At 34.8% G+C, this 21,329-nt stretch overlaps 1 long non-coding RNA gene across 1 annotated transcript in view; it reads left to right on the top strand.

The window, feature by feature from the left end:
• Positions 1-21,170, top strand: part of LOC121028673 (uncharacterized) — a 132,387-nt gene extending 111,217 nt beyond the window's left edge. The window contains exons 15-16 of the long non-coding RNA XR_005789376.1: positions 7,355-7,537; positions 19,332-21,170. This is a non-coding gene — a long non-coding RNA (uncharacterized LOC121028673). The remainder of the gene's footprint in view (positions 1-7,354; positions 7,538-19,331) is intronic.
• Positions 21,171-21,329: the final 159 nt, after the last annotated feature.

Consider the following 21,329-nt stretch of genomic DNA (forward strand, 5'->3'; position numbering starts at 1 on the left):
TCCACTTTGGTTTTGGAAATGTTACTGGCAGTCAAAAACACCTGAGCTGAAATAATATGTTTAGAGGAAGTAGAACTATTTTTGTTTCCTAGGAATAAAAACTGAATGGGTATACTTACATTCCAAATAAAGGATTTTGTAATATGTCTTTAATGAGTGCAGTTTTCCAAATCATAAAACTTCTTGGGAGGCATATTAAACTCTATAAACTCCATAAAATCTAGCTTCTAGAATTAAATATTATTTGCTGGATAAATAGTCTTCTCCCATGCATTCTTGGATTCCAAAAGTTTATCTGACTTTGATAGCTAACTTCAGGTGACTCTCAGCTTGCTGGTTTCAGAGTCAGTAGTGTGGTTTACGGTCATACCTTACAATTTGATCAGCCACATCATAAAACACTCGATAGAGATATAGGCCAACACTTTCGAGTGAGAAGCCAAGCCAAAAGCCAAATTTTCCTTCTCTGTGTGTAATTGTCATTGACTCTAAAGATCTATTTGAGAGAAATGAAAGATTATTGGGCAAATTAGAGTCTGTCAGCATCAGCCTACTAGCTGCATCATATCTTTTCTACGTTACATATTTCAAAACTCTGTCAAATGGAAGTGCCCACGCAAAGGACACATTCTATTTGCATGGCACCTTTTGTCATCTAGCCTCCAGGCTTCCTTTCTTATAGTACAGTTGTCACTCATTCACATTAACACAATGATATACAAGAATATGTATATATATACACCTGTGTGTGTGTGTGTGTGTGTGTGTGTGTGTATGCACACATATGTATTTGGAATTCTAAACTACTGATGTCATGTAGTTTATTGCAAAATTACTGGGGCTTAGGGTTTTTTAAAAGATGCATTGATTCCCTAAGCATAGAAGAAAATCCTGCAGATAGATATCCTCAATAAAAAATACAAAGCAAACAAAACTGTGTGTGTGTGTGCATGTGTGCAGGAATGATCTCATTTATTATAGTTTTACTGGATAGTCAAGTAGAAAGAATCATAATAAAGATACATGAAAGTGGGAGGAAAAATCTATGTTGCTTTAGCATAAGATAAAACATGAAGTGTGCTTCAAGGAAAACATCAAGTCACACTGGAAATGCCTTAAATGTCTACATGTGTAATGATTCAGCAAGGCCCAACGCGCTAATGACGAGCCCTTGCTGCATGCCGCAGTGCTGCAAAGCAAAGCCATTCTTTTACGTTGCCCTTATCCAAGTCCATTAAGAAATAATGGTTCTAAGATGAAAGTCTTGTTAGGGTTTCAATGAAAATGTTTGGCACACCATGATGAAAAGTCAACAATCTGCTTTTAACAAGAGACACTGGAAAAACGTTGGTTAACATACCACTGAAAATATTAATTCTCCTTAATGGCAGGATGCAACATAGCTTTTTATAGTTTTTGATCCATGTCATAAATTTGGCTATGACAAAGGGGATACTCCAGCTTTAACTCACTGGCAAGAACATTAGTTATTTTCCAGCCCTAAAAGGTTTGGCCCTTAGTATTCTCTGTAATGTACCAAAGGACCAGATTATTCTCAGAAGGACAGATAGTCTGTTTCTCTGTGTGTGTGTGTGTGTGTGTGTGTGCACATGAGTGTGCAAGCACACACATATTTGCACGTGGATACATAAGTGTAGTCAATGTATGTGTGTCACTAGCACGAGTAGTTTTCTTTAAGCTTTTGGAGAGAGAGAATAAGGAAAAATGCTACAAGTCTCAAGTACTGGCCATAATTGCACAATTTGCAAAGTTGAATCAATGAGAAAGATAACAGCCTTGTGGACCATAATAACTTGATCACTATATGCCTGGATATGCTGCCCACTTAAACTGAATGTGGTTAGAAAAAGTATTATTTTTTCCTGTCCTTTTTCCCTCAGCATAAATATAAATTTTCAGGTTTTAAAGATGTAGGAATAACAGGGGGGAAAGGACTCCTCTCATTTGCTCAAGACAATGAGTCTTGGCTTCAGAACTTACATTTCAGAACAGATTTATTCTTGTCCAAATCCTAGTATTCTGTCTTAGTAAAATAGATATACATATGTGATAAATATAACTTCAGTGCCAGACCTTAACATTTTATCCCCACTGGCTTCTTTCTGCTTTGTCAGTGAGTGGACTGTTCGTTCCTTTTTTTTTTTTTTTTTCTTTTTTCAGAAGCATTGACAGAGGATTTTTTTTTTTTCATTGTATAAGTAAAGGAATATTTGCTAATGCAATAATTCTTTTTGCTATGATTGAGGGACATAATTGGAATAACGTTTTAAATTTATTCCTGATGGTTGGATTTGTTTTTCAAACAACAAAAACCCATACATTTAAAATATGCTAATAGGTTTTTTCCTCTATTTTAAATTTAATTGTGAATCCAATGTCTTAGAACAATAAATGAGAAAAAAGATGAAGTGTGAACTTCATCTGTAGGAAAAATATAAAATAGCTTACCAACAGAACATCTTAAATGTTTTTTTAATGAATAGGAACATGCATAGAATGAATTATACTTTAATGTTGTTTCCTTTATACAAGTAGTTCTTAAACTTTCATAAGGATAGGAATCACTAAGCCGATATGGGGGTGAAGACTTGTTAAAAATCAAAAGTTCTAGACTCAGAGATTCGAATTCACTAGACCTGGAGTAGAGTCCAGGAATCTGCATTTTATTTTATTATTATTTTTTTTAATGTTTACTTTTGAGAGAGAGAAAGAGAGAGAGACTGCATGTGTGCATGCATAGTGAGGGAGGGGAAGAGAGAAAAGGAGTCACAGAATGCAAAGCAGGCTCCAGGTTCTGAGCTGTCAGCACAGAGCCTGACCTGCAGGGCTGGAACTCAGGAATTGCAAGATCATGACCTGAGTCAAAGTGGGCCACTTAACTGACTGAGCCACTCAGGCACCCCCAGGAATCTGCATTTTAAACACTTTCCCTCTACCATTTGGTATTAATGGTAGTAATCTTCCTATGAAGAATTAAATCTGGGACAAAGGATTTGTTCTCATTCATATTCCTACAGGTTTTGCTGTTAAAGGATTAACTTTGTACACTCCAAAAAAAATGTGCTCCTTCAAAAGGCACAGAGCCTTACCCAGTGCAAGTTTTCTGTTTCTTTTCTTTGTATTCCTTTTTTTTTTAAGTTTATTTATTTATTTAGAGAGAGAGAGATGGTGGGAGGGACAGCAGGGGAGGGTCAGAGAAAGGGGGAGAGAGAAAGAATCCCAAGCCGTCTCCATACTGTCAGTGCAGAGCCGATGTAGTGAGGTGGGGCTCCAACTCAGGGACTATGAGATCACGACCTGAGCCAAGATAAAAATCACAGTCTTAACCCACTGAGCCACATAGGCGCCCTCTTTGTATTTCTTAAACAACATATGGTAGAGAGCTAACATCATACTTTTATGTATGTATGTATGTATGTATGTATGTATGTATTTAGTGGCCTGTGATTGCACAGGATTGAAATAATCTTACTTTTCAGTCAATGTATTTTTATTGGTTTATATATACTTACCCTTGCAAAATATGTATTATTTTTTTAAGGTGCACATATGCTTAGTTTACATACATAGTACTGTGTTATAGATCACATTCTTTTCTATACTTTTCATTGACCTGCCTTTAAAGTCAATTTATGTTGTGTAATCTAACCCATATCTCAAACTGCGCCACTGTTCTCTAGCTTATGTACCATCCATGTTTTACCCTTCCATTCTGCCAGGATGGAGTCCCACATTGCCTCCAAATCCCCACCCTTAAAAAATGCTATAATAGATATCCTCTTACATATACATTGATGAGCCTGCACATATCAATTTCAAGGTGAGTATAATCAATTTATGTTTTAAAAGAAAACTTTAGCCAAGGGGAATAGGGGCTTCAAAATTTCTGTCATTTGTTTGGTGACCTTAGGAACACAGAAGAAATCTATTTGTGATACCCTTATGAAATACATAGTCTATTCTATGGAATATTTGTTATAATTCATCTGTTCCTCACTTAGTGCTTTCTAGAATGATGAGCTTATTTAAGAAGAAGAAAAAAATGCAGAGCAATAAAAATTATTCTCTCATGATTGCTTTTAATGGAAGAGAAATAAATCATATTTTTCCCCAAAACTACTTAGATTAACTTGACTAAAAACATATTCTTTTTTACCTGTGATTATCAATCCAAATATAAAATCAGTCCAAATATGTATACTGGTCTGAATCAAATTTACTGAATAATTGAATTATTTTGAAAAATCTTTTATGGCATTAGCAGTTTTTGAATTTTATATGTAAGTAGTGGTATTTGAGATTCATATCTTTAATAAGGCACATGCTTAATAAATCAGTCTGTTGATTTCACATTTATTGGATGACCTTTCACATCCTTGCATTTAATGAAGTGTTACTGTAATTTGATTTGTTTATGTGGTGCCTCTCTCTTTATACTTGGAATTATCTTGCCAGAGAATATACAAAAGCTGCTATGCAAAGATCAGCAAATATCTTTAAAACCTTAACAGCAGTTTAAAGGCAACTTCAGAGCACATATTAGAGACCCTTTGCACAGCCCCTGAAAACATAGCCATGTGACCATTTCTGTTCTTGATTTGATTTCTGCACACTTTTAACTGTTGAATGTCCAGAATGATGGCTTGAGTAGCATGTTCCAATTCAATGAGATTTCATATAATATATTTTAACCAAATTAGCAAGGGCAGTTGTATTGGTTAAGCATTTCAATGAGATAAGAGGGGGGAAAAACACTTTTTGGTGGAATAAAGATCTGAAAGCACATTAAGTCAGTGTGGAAATGAAATTTAACACACAAGTTGCTACTTAACAACACACCATTTCAAAAAAATATTAATGGAGTTGATAGGAAAATAGGAAGTCATGTCTTCATTTATTACTTTGTTGATTGGGGAACGAGATAGGTTCAAGTCGTAGGCAGTGCTCCGTCTCCTGAAATTCCCCTGTAGCGTGAGGTGATCACATTTATTTCAGCTGAAGTAAGCTTTCCCTCCTAGAAGTCTTATTGGACAGAAGGCATTATAAGCAAGTAGAAGTAAAGATGGGAAGAGGAAGCACCTGTCTGAGACCATGCTCGTTCCTCCTCCATCCAGGTCCAGTACTTCTGCAGAAGTGTTCAGGCTCCGTAAGAACAAGTTTAGGAAGCACCAACTGTAAAAAGCAAAGGCCAAAAAGGAGCTGTAAATGCCACCACCGTTTGGGCCTGTTTACAATGATTAAAAGCAAAATGAATCACAGTGGGTTTGAGAGTACAGGAAGCTGAAAGGGTATCCCTGCCTGTGAATTTGGTGCCGACTGCAGAAGTGCCCTGGGTTAACCCTAAATGCACGGACACATACTTTTTTCACTCTACTATAATCTCCACCGCTGGGTCATGCATAAACTCCATGTAGGACAGCACAGACCTAATTTGAGTTTGTTGTGCTCCAGGCAGCTAACCATTAACAGAAGAAAGCTTTACAACTTATTGAATACAGTGCATATTTTCTCACTTAACCCTCATTATCCTCTAAAGTAGGAATAATTTAGTAGTAGGAAGAGGGGGGAAATGCTTCATGGTAATATCATGATACCCCTTAATATTCATTGATACTGAGTATGCCTTTTCGTGTTTGCACTCTCATTCATGGGCAAAGCACTAAATGTTTTTCAAATCTTGGGAACCTTCAAAAGTAGGTTTTAATGGTGGACTGTGTATAAAAACCATGTCAGGAATCACAAAGAAAAACAATATTTTACTGGCTTATTCAAAAAACACAATAGTTATTTTCAAAGGGAAATAACAGATAAACATTGTTTATATAAGGGTAATTCAGAATTACTTGGCCGCACTCATGTTTGTTGATAAAACTGAAATGAACTTTCACTTAGATATACTTTGAAGCCTAGCTTCTGGCTTGGTTCCAAGGGTGGAGTGAAGGAGAAATGTGTCAGCAGTCTGTCCTGATTGTATTCAGAGTCCTATGCTGAGTACGGGACACCACTTCTCTTCCCTTGCACAGACCCAAGGAAAAGCAAGGTCTGGCCCTACTATTTGTAACACTTTTAAAATTTTCTCTTCCTTTCTGATAGGCAGGTGGGAGGCTGAGAGCTGTGATAGTACCATTTAAACACTGTATCATTAATGTGTTATACGTCAGTACTAGCTTGATACCCATATCCTTTAATCAGGCCAGAGAGATTCTGTCACCCATGTTATTCTCAGTGTTGTTTCGAGACTGGTTGGTTATTGACAGGACGAGTTTTAAACACACCAGATAGATATGTCAAGCCTACACAAATGTCTGCCCAAAGACCATTTTCCATCAGCCACATAGTTCAAGTATTCCGTGCATATTCAACAAAAATTCTGATGATCTACATAGCTTTCATATATGCATAGTGAATCTGTAACAAAGGGATAAGAGATACACAGCATTTTTAAACATTTTATTTCAGAATCCTAGAGGCTAGTGGCTACTTACTTTGTTTTGCTTCAGAATTTAGCACCACTTGGGTGATGTGAGAAAGCTAACCAACAAATAAGTTTGAGTGGAAAGACATTAATTGAGGTGATGTCACTTCCATAGTGGTTCTCAATCTCGATTGCATGATGGAGCCATCTGACAAGCTTTCAAAAAATACTAATTCTCAGGCCTGCACCAGACCAACCAAATAAAAATTTCTGCAGATTATACAGGGGCAATTTGTGAATGTTCCTCTGATACTGCCGTGGTTCAGAATTATTGAGCTCAGCAATAATTTCTATCAAAAAAGAAGCGATGGCACGTACGTTCTTTTGAGTTTCGCTAGTTTATTTTCCTGGTGATAGACACACTGCTGGTCCCTAATTGAGTTCAAACTTCATGTGCAGACACCTAAGTTTAACCATTCATAACTTTACTCACCAAAATCCAGTTCAAAGGTCTAAAAGCTTATTAGAAATGCAGATCTCAGATTCTAAGATTCATCTGAGAATCACTAAATTATAATGTCTTTTAACAAGGCCTCCTGGGAGGTTTGCATACACATCCAAGATTGGGAAACACTGATACAATTTCAGTGATAGGAAAATCTTTTCAAGTTAAGTGTTCCCTGTTTTTGAGATTTAACTTTGCACGAGAAAATAAAACGAGCACTATGCTAAAAAGGGAACAGGGGGATGTTGTGCCTCAAGTTTTTAATGTGCCGGAAGTCAACCAAGGGGTGAGTTTTCTCAAGATGATTCACAGATACTCACTCTGGTCATGAATTCCTTTCATCTGACACCTACTTTCATTTACTAATAGAAGTGCTATCTTTTCACATATGCTTTCTTTCTTTGGCTCTACAGTGAATTTTTCATCCTATGTACAAAAAAAAAAAAATTGCAACAGAAAGCAATACAGCCAAGTATTGAGGAATGAGGGAATTTGGTGATTGGCCACTAGTGACTGGCAAACTGGGACAGCAGGATCTTGAGTTTCCAACAGTGAGTCTCATAGTTCAGACATTCAGAGCCACACTAAACCTTCAGGTAAATAACCTTAACTTGAATGTGGAATTAACTGCTTCTCTTCAGTGCTTCATTGAATTCCTCTTCTTGTGTTTTCTCTTTAGTCTCACCCTGAACTTGTAACGGAACAAGTTGGAGAAAAGCAGGCAAGTAAACTCATCTCAGAAAATCTAGGGATACTTGCCGATTTTAGAAATCATATCCCTGATAAGACCTTTGTGAAACAAATTCTTGGTGCACAGGAAGGCAGGAACCCTGCCTTGAATATGATTACTGGTTCTTTGCATACTTTGAGTAGATTTCCAATAGTAAAAGTTTCCTTCTCTGCCCAAACCTCTCCCTTTCCTAAGAATGCCCACAATAGCTGACATTTATTTACATATTGATATTTACCAGGAGCTAAGTACTGTATATGTATTAATTCATCAAATTTTCCTAAGAAAATCATGAGGACGGTAAAGCACAGTATTTTTTTTAATGTTTATTTATTTTTGAAAGACAGCGAGTGTGAGTGGGGGAGGGCAGAGAGAGAGGGACAGAGGATCTGAAGTGGGCTATATGCTCACAGGAAGCCCGGTGAAGCACAGTATTTTTTAAGTAATCTCTGTACCCAACATGGGGCTCAGACTTACAACCCTAAGATCCACAGCCACTTGCTCTACCAACTGAACTAGGCAGGTGACACAAACACAGTATTTTTTTTTTTAATGTTTTATTTATTTTTGAGACAGAGAGGGACAGAGCATGAGCAGGGGAGGGGCAGAGAGAGAAGGAGACACAGAATCAGAAGTAGGCTTCGGGCTCTGAGCTGTCAGCACAGAGCCCGACGCGGGGCTTGAACCCACAAACTGTGAGATCATGACCTGAGCCAAAGTCGGATGCTTAACCAACTGAGCCACCCAGGCGCCCCACAAGCACAGTATTTTTTAACAAAACTTAATTTTTAGAAGAGTTTTAACTTTACATAAAAATTGGAAACATAGTACAGAGAGTTCCTATATATCCCACACCCAGAGGTATTAACATTATAATTAACGTCTTACATTAATATAATTAAGGAACCAATCTCAGTACATTATGTTTAACTGAAGTCCACACTTTATTCAGGTCTTCTTAGTTCGGAGTGTCCTTTTACTGTTCTGAGCACAAGATTGTTAAAGAAACTTCCAAGATTACACAATAGTAGTTGACAGCTTGTCTTTAAATCCAGATTTACTCCAGGAGTCCAAACTTTCAAGCACTCATTATAATGCATCGTGAGAGTAAGGTATGTCTATTAAATCATACATCTTGAGAAGAAACTACACCAAATATACAGGAAAAAAGCATCTTTTCTATAGTTGTGGCAAAGCCAGTACAATCTGAGGAATATCTGATTCCATGGAAAGCTTACATGTGACATTTGTGGTCAAACAACCAAGTCCCTCTCCATCAGTTATAAGTAAGTAGTTAGGCTTCAGTTTCCTTTGTGGAAAATGGTCATAATACCATATGCAAGAGCTATTGAGAGGATTTTTGTAAAGACTAAGGGATATCTGCCTGATTCCAACCTACTTAAGCAATACATATTTTTTCACTTCTTTCCTCTTTTTTATGTCCCATACCCATATGTGTCTATGCTCAGTATTTGTAAAGAAAAATGTCATTACTGAAAGGTGATAAAATGTAGGAATGACCTCACAAGTGAAAATTCTGATATTTCTCTTTGCATTGAAGAAGTTGACTGGCCACCATCCTGCATGATTTTCTTATCATTGGCTCTATGACAAAATCACAAGGCTTGATCCAAATGACGATTTAAGGCCACTGCAGTTGTATTTTTACAATGTCCTATCTCCTTACCTCAGTTTCTTTATATTTAAATAACTGGTATGCAAATCTCATAAGAATGATTTTCCGCACAAGTATCAACTCAATATTTTGAGGCTTCTTTTCAACAATTGGTCTGGTTTTCCAAAAGAAAGTTGGATTCCAGCGTGTTCCTACTGCTTCCTGGTGCCTGTAACAGCACCAGGAACAGGGAGTTCATCTTTCATACACACAACATGGCTTTGGCAACAGGGCGAAAGTGTCTGTCCAGCCAGGAAAAAACATTCACACACTCCCACATGTTCACACCACCCACATCCAAAAGGCTGAGTCTGGGAGCTGCCTTTAGAATTGTCATCATGTTCCGATACGGATTCTGAGGCTGAGATATATCCATATTCTGCAGTGTCTCAAACCTACTCAGCGACTCTTCCATTGCTATCCTCTCACTTCCCTCTTGTTTCCTTCCCTGCTCCTGCTTCTATGTCTCTCAATACATCTATGCTATTAATGTTGTAAGAATGTCATTTAATTACTTTAACTAAAATGTGCAGAATGTGTTAAAGCCACAAAAAAGGCTTTGAAAATTAGATGTTTTAAACTTTGTGGACTATATTTCCCTCATTAACTATAAAAAAAAAAGTATGGTCTCATTTAAATTTACATGTAATAAAAAATTTTTAATTTTTGAAAAAATATAAGTACAAACAGAAACCTAGTTTAGAAATGCCAACTCTTACCAACTTAGGATGCTAGTTAATTTGTTTCTACATGAAGGGAAACATCTTTATCATACATCAATAGATCTAGGAAATCGAATTATATGAATAATGGGCTCAAAGGAGACTGTGAAATGTTGTAAGTTTCCTCCAGAAATTCCTTAACCGTTCCGAATAATATTATTGAAAATCTCCAGAAAAGATATTTGATGACTTTCTGTAGTAATATGATATTTTTAAAATCTCTCCTCTCCTATATTCATATTTCATGAGAAATAGAGGATTATCATTTCCCATTAATATCCCAACAAGCTTATACTAGATATGCAAAGAGGGCATGTATCTTACATGAGATCTGACTGGCATTGTGAATCAATGAATAAGGATAGAGATGAACGCTCTCTGTGCATCTGGGTGGCAGCGTAGCCTAGTAGTCAAGAGTGTGGGCTCTGGACATACACAACATAAATTGTCTGGTGCCGCCACATTTTCTGTTTTTTGTTTTGTTCTGTTGTTGTTGTTTGTTTTGTTTTGTTTTGTTTTTAGCTAAATGATCTTGGAAAATTAATTATCTATTTCCTTATCTGTAATTGAGGTAATAATACTACTCAACTCATCAAGTTATGGTTAATGAATTAATGTATTTTGAGGAGATACAAACACATTCGATAAATAGGATTTTTAATTTCCTGTGTAATAGACACTGTACCTCTAGAGATATTTTAAATATTTAGTCTCCATTTAATATCCTCATATTAATGATATAATTGGACATTATTATTTCCATTTTGTGAATGAAGAAAGGGTAAAGGGGAATTAGAAACCTATTCAAGAGGAGTCCATTAGACAGTGGCAGAATAGAGAGTTGAATTCAGAATTATTTTACTTCAAAGCCCATCATGAGGAGGCAATTATCTCTCCCTAAAAATGATACCATAGAATGTGCTCTAATTTTATTTTACAATAATTTTAACTTTATTAAAAACTATTGATTAAAATCACTTTAGTTCACTTTAACTTTCCAATGAGACTTTAGACTTTTCTCCAAGAATGTGTAATGTACCTTACAGTGAAAGCAAATTGCTAGGTCTTTTTGTTTTGTTTTATCCCTTTGCTCATATATTTAAACAGCAACCATTTGTTGGCTACTTCAGTATAAATAATGTTGGAAGCAAAATGAAGATCAAAAGTATTAATGCCAAGTGCCACTTATCTAGGTATTATCAAAGTGGAAGAAATGAGACAACTCTTCACTCAACGTACGATAAAATATTCAACATCATCTAATTACTAACATGAGTCACACAGGAAAGGAAATGCTATATAAGCTGTGAAGGGTTTTAGATAGCTCAATAAAAGAAGTAATTCTTGAGCTAGGAATAAAATAGTGGGGAGAATTTACCTACAACATGCAAGGCATTCCAGACCAATGATATAGTGTGAGGGAAAGTGTGCAGGTAGAATTGAGTATGGCTTATTTGGAAAAAATGAGGAAATAATCTCATTGGAGCAAAAACTGAGTTGAGGAGATATATGAGCTGAGACTGGAAAAACTATTTAAAAAGCATACTATGACCAACCTTGGATGAGAATTTGCAATGTTTCCATTTTATCCCATAGGCATTTGGGGTCCACTGACAATTTTTGAGCCAGGATAGTTATGTGATGAAATCAATATTTAGAGAGATTTCAAAATAATTTTGCATTTAATACTGAATTATTTGAATTCCTTTTCTTCCATCTAAACTTGGTGGAAGAGGGAAAATGGGGATAGGATTATGCAACTACCACCAGTCTCAGTGAAATAAGACCATCTCCATGTCCAGTCTGAAATTTCTGTACATTATGGTTTAGAGGAAGAGGTAATGGAGACCACTAAAATATTCCTGGTGACAGGTGATGGAAGACTAATGCATTGTGGGGGGATGGATAAAGATATCCTGAAGGAATAGCAAGAACTTTGGAAGAAAATGTCAAAAACAGTCATACAAATGTCACGAAAAGTTTACCTTCCCTATGGATGAGATTATTAGAATACTACAGCTAGCTCATAGAAGGAGGATTGAAAAGAAGCATGAAAACAGAGAAACACCTTTGCCTGTGCTAAAAACTGGAGAATGGCAAGGCCCTCCTAAAAGAAACTGAAGAAATCCTTCTAAATTGTTCAAACTATGACAAGCCGGTTTCAGGAGCACCTGAGTGGCTGAGTCAGTTAAGCATCTGACTTCGTCTCAGGTCATGATCTCAGGTTTGGTGGGTTCAAGTCCTACATCGGGCTCTCTGCTGTCAGTGCAGACACTGCTTTGGATCCTCTGTCCCCCTGCTCTCTTCCCATCCCCTGCTTCTACACAGTCACTCTCCCCAAAAAAATATATGAAAGAAAATCTAATGTCAGAGAAAGATGTGTGGAAGTGAAAAACATGTTTGCTGAATTTGACACTGTAAACATGATGGCAGAAAACATCTGACCTTAGAATATAGAATATATGAAACAGAAACCAAGCTCCAAAAAGACTCTTACACAAAGAAGAAAATGAGTAAAATGAGGAAAATTAAGATAGATGTATGACAGACTAAAGGATTTGGTCTGTTTTATATATTTCCATATATAAAATAGAAATTAAGAAAAGGTAACAGAATGGATAAAACAGAAGCAAGTGTTAAAGAGACAATTAAAAAGAAAGTTTTTTGAGTTGTAAAAAAATATACTCAGAGTATAAGAGATTGTCAAGTTTCAGGGAAAGTAGAACAAGTAAGTTGTTATCTATACTTAACCTCATGCGTTTTGAATTATAAGATAAACTTTAAAAAATACTATAAGCATCCAGATGCAAAAATAGTTTAACTGCCAGAAAGTGATGAAGTCATGTTTTCAATGTTTGGCAAAATTCTATGGTCAGCCAAATTCATTTATGTGAAAGACAAGCTGGTGGACATTATCAGACATGCAAAAGCTTAGGAAGGATGCTACCCTCATACTTTTCTGGTAAAGAAGACTCAAATACATGCTGTGATAGATTGGAGAATAATACAAAAGAGAATGGAGAATAATAGAATGAAAGAAAATTGTGGGAAAAAAAACCCAGAAAACATAGAATGAGTCTAAATCATTGCTTTTGCAGATTAACAATAATGTATGTGTCCAAATATTCTTACTTTTTGTATGTAAATATAAAAATTAGTCATTTAACATTGATATGTGCGTATCAACAAAAACTTGGAAAAATAAGAGGGAGATTAGAAAGTGAAAATTATGATTTTTACAGATGATATTACATGGGTTAGTTTTCATTATTGACACTTAGAAAAACATTGGTTTAAATATTTTTAAGTGAAAAAGGATAGATTCAAGTAGTCTTACTTGAATCTGGATGATGTGTATATGGAGCTTCACTGAGTTCTTTTAATTTTGGTTCTGTTTCAATATTGTCATTCTAACCTAATATAAAAATGATCACCAAAAACCCACCCAAAGAGTTTTTTCCCTATGGAATGCAACAACTTAATTGGTAATGCAACAGAGAAAGAATTCAAATGTTATTACTGTAAGAAACAGATGCAAAGTAGATTATTTTTGCTGTGATTAAAATGTATTTTACTAACTAAAGAATAACCACTGCTTCCATAAGAAGTAGATCTAACGTATCCAATTTATAAAACCACAAAAGACCTCAAATAATCAAAACAATCTCCAGAAAGAAGAACCAAGCTGGAAGAATTACAGCTTCCTGATTTCAAACTGTATTACAAAATTATAGTAATAAAAACAGTATGGTATTAGCATAAAAACAGACACCTACAGCAATGGAACAGAATAATGGGTCCAGAAGTAAGTCCATATATGTATGTTCAATTATTTTTGACAAAGGAATCAAGAATATACAATGAAAAAAGGATAATCTTTTCATTAAATGGTAATGGGAAAGCTTGACAGCCACAATCAAAAGAATGAAACCAGACCCCTATCTTCCACCATACACAAAAATCAACTCAAAATACATTAAAGACTTTAAGTCCTGAAACCATAAAACTTCTGGAGGAAAAAAGGAGTAAAATCCTTGACATTGGTCTTGGCATAGGTTTTTTTTTTTTTTTTTTTTGATTTGTCACCAAAAGCAAAATCAACAAAAGCAAAAACAAACAATTAGGAACACAGCAAATCAAAAGTTTTCTGCAACAGCAAAGGGAACCATCAATAAAATGAAAAAGCAACCTATGAAATGGGAGAAAATATTTGGAAACCATATATCTGATAAGGAGTTAATACCCAAAATATACAAATGACACGTACAACCCAATAGCACAAAAAATCCAAATAACCCAATTAAAAATTGGGCAAACGATAAGGAGGACCCTCATTCTAATGAGCACCTGGTGTTGTATGTAAGTGATGAATCACCAACTTCTACACCTGAAACTAATATTACACTGTATGTTAACTAACTGTAATTTACATAAAAACTTGAGAAAAATATTGGGCAAAGGACCTGAATAGACATTTTTCCAATGATGACATGCAGATGGCCAACAGGTACATGAAAAAAATGTTCAATATCACTAATCGTCAGGGAAATTCAAATCAAAACTACCATGATATGTTACCTCATGCTCATTAAGGTAGCTATTTTCAAAAAGACAAGAGATAACAAACACTGGAGAGGATGTGGTGAAAAAGAAACCCCTGTACACTTTTGGTGTGAATGTAAATTGGTAGAATCACTGTGGAAAACGGTATGGAGGTTCCTCAAGAAATTAAAAATAAAGCTGCCACATGATCCAGCAATCCCATGATATAGCAATCCCAAAGGAAACAAAATCATGAGCTCAAAAAGATATCTGTAGCACCATGTTCATTGCAGCATTGTTCACAATAGCCAATTTATGGAATTCATCTAAGTATACAACAGTGGATGAATGGATCAAGAAAACGAGGTGAATATATACAATGGAATATTATTCAGTCTTTAAAAAGAAGGAAATACTGTCATTTGAGACAACAAAAATGAACCCCAGAGGGCTTTTATGTGAAGTGAAATAAGCCAAAGAAAGATAATACTGTATTAAATCACTTGTATTTGGAATCGTACCAAAAAAATAAAATAAAATAAAATAAAATAAAATAAAATAAAATTAAATAAAATTAAAATAAAAAGATAAAAGCCTAACTTATAGACACAGAATAGAAAAGTGGGTGCCCAGAGCTGGGGGCTGGAGGAGATAGGGAGATGCCTACTGAAAGGGCACAAGTTTCAGTTATGAAATGAATAAGTTCTAACGATCTAATGTAGAACGTAGCGACTACAGTTGATACCCACTGTATTGTATAATTGAAATTCGTTAAGAGTAGAATGTAACTAAGAAAAAGAAAAGGTAAATAAGTGAGGTGATGAATTCGTTAGTTAACTCAATGGGAGAAATCCTTTCACAGTGTGTGTACATAGATCAGGTCATTAGATGGTACACTTTAATAGCTTTCAATTCTATTTGTCAATTAAACCTCAATACCGCGGAGAAAAATAAAGCATCCATAATACTAAAGAAAAGTGCAAAGAAAACATGGTCTAAACAGCAAAAGACAGGAAGGGGGATAGCTTATTAAGATAAATTAAAAGCAGAAAGCAAAGAGGATACTTTTGAAGAAAAAAAAAGCAACAACTAGATACTAGTTGTAAAAATATGTGAATAAGTTAAATTTCTCTATTGAAATTTGACAAAATATAAAAATCTGGCATCTGCTGTTTTAAAAAGACAGTCATAAAAGAATCATAAAGTTTAAAAATATAATGATGGACAATTAAATGCAACCAAAAGAAAGAACAGGTAGGCATTATTAACATCACCAAGTTATAGTACAAATAATTAAAACAATAACAAAAAACCTAAGATGCAAATAATAAAATGGGCAGTAAATGTATACAGGATATTTACAAAAGATATCTAAATGACCATTTCACACATGAAATAATATTCACTCCTACAGTTCTTGGCAGAATGTAAATTTGCACAATAGCCTAGGGAATAATTTTGGGGAAAAAATCCCAAGACTTCAAAAATATAGTCTTTAAGTCAAGAATTCCCTTATAAGTAATTTGTCCTAAGGAAATAATCATGAATGAATACAAACATTTGGGTGAACAGGTGAAAAGATGTTCACTTATTGTTTATAACAACAATAAATTGGACACTTAAGTGTTTAACAACAGACTTCTTAAATCAATTATAATATGTCCTCAGGATGAAATGTGATAAAATGTATTCAAAGTTTAAATATTATAATTTAGAGGAATATTTTGATGACATGAGAACATGTCTCTAGTATATTAAGTTTATAAAACAGATGTAAGGAAACAAGTAGATGGGAAGTATATACATAAAACAATGTGGTGATGATAATATTTCAAAATTCTAATGCATATGCTTTTCATCTCTCTTTTCCTGTCGTCTTATGGTTTCCCAGCAACCACCATGCACCTTTAAGGGAAGCTCAAGTCCCAGCTATGCAGAACATCAGATGACACAGTACTGCATATGTGGTACAGGAAGTGGCCTAGGCCTGAGGTCAAGGTTGAGAAGTTAATAAGAAGTGGCCTAGGCCCCTGAGAATTGCATTAGTTGCACAGCCCAGCTCCACTCTCTTTTCGCCAAATTTAGATGCGAAGAAAGGGATTGAAATAATGTATATTGGAGCTATAATCATAAAGAAATCCTTGAATTTAAATGAGATTATCAAGAATATAATTTTTTTTTCATCAGGCAAATACTTTACTTGGATTCAGAAAATGAGTTTACTTAAAATTTGTAAAGTGACACTCACATTTTTCATGGAGGAATTTATACTTGCTACATCAAAACATACTTACTGGCAGTTATTCTGAAAACTAACCCTATATTCAAAAATTTGGTGACAAGGGTGTCACTGTTTTACTCTTGGAAATCTTTTTGATGTCTTAATTGAAGACACTTGAATTCTTACATTTTTCTTCTGGCAATCTGTAGCATTATTTTGTTGTTGTTGTTGTTGAAGTGCATAAAGAAAATCTGTTTTCCAACAGATACGTAATTGGAAAGAGAAGGAGAATTTTCAGATAATTGTAAATATTTTTTGATCCTACACCAAAACGTGGGAAAAAGTAGTTAAAGTTAGTTGAAATGTAAGATCTGAAATCATATTAATCAACTTTCTTTATCCTGTTTTGTTAAAATCTGCTAGTTTTTCTTACACTTTAAATGGCTGTTTTACTCATATGTAATTTTGTAACTTCATACAGTCATCGTTTGGAAAACAGATCACTGATTTATGTAACTCTTCCAAAAATTGACATATTTCATTATACATTATCAAAGTCACAATCATTAATGTCCTCACCAATTTCATCAGAAGTGTTTAAAGTATCATGAAACTACAAAACCCATGGTAGATAAAAATTTTTCCAAAATTCTCATTTTCTTTTGACAGCTCAGATTTTGTCACAATTACTGTCAGTTGCTTTTCCCAAAGTGCCAAGCTCATTTTATTCCTTTTTGAAGAAATGTCTGCCCAATACCCAAGTCCGAAGAATCATGGTTCATCTGTTGATTTTTATTTCAAGTTAAAGTAATATTCCATGGTGGCATATGAGGTCATTCTAAAAGGAATAATAGGATGCTAATCAGTCTTAAAGAATGAAAAGAGCATTCTAAGTAGCAGGCTGAGAAAAAACACAAATGCATTGAAGTGTATGTCATCCTGGAGACCTTGTAATTATATTTTAATCAGAGCATAAAACAGATAATAAGAGCAAATCTAGTAGGAACAGAAGCCAGAGGAGATTTTGTGAACAATTGTAGAATCTTGAAATGTTAAAAATTTGATCTGCAAATTAATTTAGTTATTGCATCACATATACTCTATTAAGATCTCAGTAGTGTATTTCACTAGATCTTTATTTAGGATTACAACTTATTTTCTTGAAAAAGTTTGCACAGAAACATAAAACAAAGCACTATAACAGTATGTGTGATCTGTAAGCCTAAAAGTCTTTTCAGTAATTAGAAACATTTTTTTTTTCATTTTTGACTAAGTTGTTAGATTCTCTAGAGATAAGTAAATCAGCACACATTTCGCCCAAAGTCTGAAAAGGCAGTTCTTGGAAATAGCTAGAATCAACTTCTTTTAGTTACTTAAATGGAGCCCTGAGTTTGAGACTTTTCTACCGATGCGTTGTTCTGGAAATCAATGCCTATGTTTTCACTTAGATTCTATGGAGCTTATTCAACATTAATGCTCAGCCCTGACATTGTCTTAACAAGATGAGTTAAAGATAAAGAAAATATCAAAGTTTGCAAAAAATTCTTTGCTGTTTAAAGTATTTCTAACTCAATTTAACCTTCACCAATAGCTAAATGCTTTCTTTTTGTGATTGTTGGATCAGATAGAAGTTTTATCCAAACTATTTATCCTAATCAGCAGTTGGAGGAGAAGAATGTTAAATAAACGATCTTATTTTGATTCTTTCTTTGGATGTTTACCAGGCTGTTGACAAAACCCAGAGAATGTTTAATGACTTGGTGGGGAAACTTGAAACAGAAGTGGGAACTGCTCTCAAGGAGACTCATTTGCTATCTTTTTTTCAGCTCAACAAAAGGAAAACGATGACAGGCCACCTCTTGGTACCCAGTTTGAATTAGAAAATTCATCATGCTCCTTGTCCAGAGTTCAATTCTCTCACATTGAATTAAATAAACATTCTCAATGAAAGCCAGAAAGACACAGATAAAGTTCAGATGTCTTTAAAAAGAGATTTTACACAGGGGATCGAAGGGGAGAGGCTCTCCAAAGTCTCACACATAGACTTATGCAAGGTTGCTCGTGTTGTGCCAAGAAATAAGGCGTGTGGCCTCAGCGCCTCATGATGACTGAAAGCTTGTGGTTACAAACTTAAGAGAGTTATCTCTTAGGAATGTGGTGATAAATAAGCCATTATAATATTAACCAAGGAAACAGTTTGTATGCACATCCATTAACGGAATTACTGGAGTTATTCAATTTTAAATCCTTATTAATCTTTTTATATCTTGGGTAATACCAATTCCCTAAAGTATGCTATTTAAAGCTAAGGGAAAAATGCATCCTCAAGGACCTATTGCCAGCAAAGAAGCTGTTTTCAACATCTGGGAATAAAAATCACCACCAAATATAGATCATTGGGTCAACTCGCTTTGGGAAATGGTGAAATTCAAAAACGTGAGTTACAACATTTGCATGAACTTGCTAGCTTCATGGTAACTAATTTAGAGTCTATTCCCAGATCTGTATGCTGACTGAGAAAGTACAGATGTGATTGGAGCATCATTATCCTAACTGCCAGCAGAATTCTGATAAGGTATTGCTAGGCCAATCATTTGCCTCCCTGTCTTCTTGATTTAATTCATTATTCTTCGATCGATAGCAAAATACAGCGAAAGAAACTTATTTATTATTTCCTATCTAATAACCTCACCCATTTCTACAAAGAACTGGAAATTTGTATTAAATTACTGCTCTCTGTTTAGAACAATTAAAGCCAACATAAAATTTCTCAGGACCTAGAATGGGGTGTCATCCTTTTGATGCAGGTGTTACTCCAAAATTCTTAGTCAATCATTTGATAATGACACTTTAGTCTTATTTTTTTTATCAGCTGTCATTTAATCATTTTCTAATCTATATTTTGTTCTCACTATTACTGAATGTTTCCTTTTACTTTCCATCTAAACTTCTCTGAAGAATGGTCAACTATCCTCATTTACCATTCACTCTTAACTTTCTGTAGATTTTTCTTCACCTAGCAGCTCAGCTGACATTGTTCCCATTTACAGTACCATCTTCCTCATTGTCTGTCCCAGTGGTAATCTGTTGCACTGAGCATATTATAGTATTCACTCCTTCTTCAAATGACATTTCTTGGAATGACTCTTGGATATCTATATTCCTCACTCCCTTTTTCTTACCTTTCTCCTTTGGATACCTGTTTTCTTCCACCAACCTTAAATTTTGAAGTTCCCCAGGATTTTATTATCTTTTCACTAATTTCTCTACTATGTCCTTTCTCTGGTTGATAATTTTCATTCACACACACACACACACACACACACACACACACCAGCCAGAATTCCTCTGGTAAGGAACAGCAACAATCTTTTTATCCAGCTGCATCCTGCACATATCCATTTGGCTTTCACATAAATAACTCAAGCTCAACATGTGCAAAGTTGAACTTTCCCACTGACGTTTCTACTCTCAGTGTTCACTAACTCTTATGGTTGTACCACCAGTTTTAGAAACAAGAGTTTCTAGTACTTGCACATTCTCTCCCCATCCTCCTACTTCCAATCAATCTTATAGTCTTGACATTTTTATATCTGAAGTATTTATTCAGTGTCTTCATTTCTCCCCCATCCCAACCACAACTTTCCTAGATTGACTTAAATCATATTTTTCTTAGATGGCTAAAACTACCTCCAATATGGTTTTCTGCCTCCAATATATTTTTTTAATTCATCCCCTCTCTTGTAGTCAGCATAATCTAAAACTAAAAAAACCTGATCCTAATATACCCTATTTAATAGCCATTAATGTATCTGTGGAGCTTATGGTCAAACAAGGTACAAGCACCTACATATATAGCATATTTAAGTACTTAAAATTTGGAGCTTGGTTTAATTTCTGTGTAAGAGAAAAACTAAAAATGATATTAAAGTGGCTTCTATAAGGGAGAGTTGTATTTCTATCTCACATAAAAGAAGTCTTAAGGTAGGACAGATCCAGGCTGATACAGAAGTTTCACAATGTCCTCAAGGACCAAGGATCCTTTTTTTCTTGCCCTGCCATGTTTAACACAAAATTGCCATTCTCAAGATCACTTTATGATTCAAGATGATTGCTGGAACCATACTACCTGTTCTAGGCAGCAGAAAGAGAAGATAGAAAGTGGAGAACAAAAAGCATCTCAAACAACTTCTAAGGATTTTTTTCTTCAAAGTGACACACAATAGTAATAGGGGAAAAAATGAGTATTTTATAAGATGGGCTCCAAATAGAGAGTTATTCTTATTTTCTTATTTATTATTTTATATTATTTATATTCTATTATCTTATTATGTTTTATATTCTAGTCTCATATTCTAATCCCTAAATTCTTATTTATATTCTAGTCATGGAGTTTTGAATAGCAATCTTTTATTGATTATTGATTACATTGCTCCTTAGAGGATGATTTTAAAGATTAAATTACATTTTGTATAAAATAACAGAGCAGTGCATGGTA

The sequence above is a fragment of the Herpailurus yagouaroundi genome, unplaced genomic scaffold (genome assembly GCF_014898765.1).
Source record: "Herpailurus yagouaroundi ecotype Mexico unplaced genomic scaffold, PumYag 100, whole genome shotgun sequence".
In the NCBI taxonomy this organism is placed as follows: domain Eukaryota; kingdom Metazoa; phylum Chordata; class Mammalia; order Carnivora; family Felidae; genus Herpailurus; species Herpailurus yagouaroundi.